Source organism: Musca autumnalis, unplaced genomic scaffold, assembly GCF_047663935.1.
Source record: "Musca autumnalis isolate F117 unplaced genomic scaffold, ASM4766393v1 scaffold_3, whole genome shotgun sequence".
NCBI lineage: Eukaryota > Metazoa > Arthropoda > Insecta > Diptera > Muscidae > Musca > Musca autumnalis.
In genome coordinates, this window is record NW_027411866.1 from 56964912 (window position 1) to 56965419 (window position 508).

Here is a 508-nt window from a genome sequence, read left to right on the forward strand (position 1 = left end):
CCTGTATATCTCTCAATTTCTACTACTCTATATAAGCTTCATATACCTGTTTTTTTTCAACCTACGACAATTTTCCTCTCTACAACTTAATCTTTTAATACTTCTAACCGGATGAACACAATGGATCACAAGGTCTCCGAGTGGAGTGGCTGTCTATTTGACAGCTGCGCGTCCTTTAACCTAATTCTTTCAGAATGGCAAATCCAAAAGAACTTCGAATTTCGAATGTGGATTAATCTCCAAAAACGTAAATGCTCTATAAGCTCGATGATGATTAATAAAACAGGAATTTGTTATTTTTGGTTTAAAATGGCTTACATATTTTTCATCTCTTTTATTATAAGCTTTGCTTTATTTATATCTGTGTTTATATGATGTGTTAATATTATTATTTTTATTACTATTTTTATATGATTATTAATTTTATAATTGAAATTATTTAATTAAAAAGTTCTAAATTACAGTATTAAATAACACATACAAATAATTGTTTAAAATGTTATTTATT